We start from the raw sequence: 243 nt of genomic DNA on the forward strand, positions 1-243 counted from the left end.
CGATGTGTGAGTAGTCCACCCCTGGACTATGGGTCCATAGCAGTAGCTAGATGGTTGTCTTCTCCTCATTGTGCTATCATGTTAGATCTTGTGAGCTGCCTATCATGATCAAGATCATCTATTTGTAATTCTACATGTTGTGTTTGTTGGGATCCGATGAATATTGAATACTATGTCAAGTTGATTATCAATCTATCATATATGTTATTTATGTTCTTGCATGCTCTCCGTTCCTAGTAGAGG

This window comes from Lolium rigidum, chromosome 2, assembly GCF_022539505.1.
Source record: "Lolium rigidum isolate FL_2022 chromosome 2, APGP_CSIRO_Lrig_0.1, whole genome shotgun sequence".
In the NCBI taxonomy this organism is placed as follows: Eukaryota; Viridiplantae; Streptophyta; class Magnoliopsida; order Poales; family Poaceae; genus Lolium; species Lolium rigidum.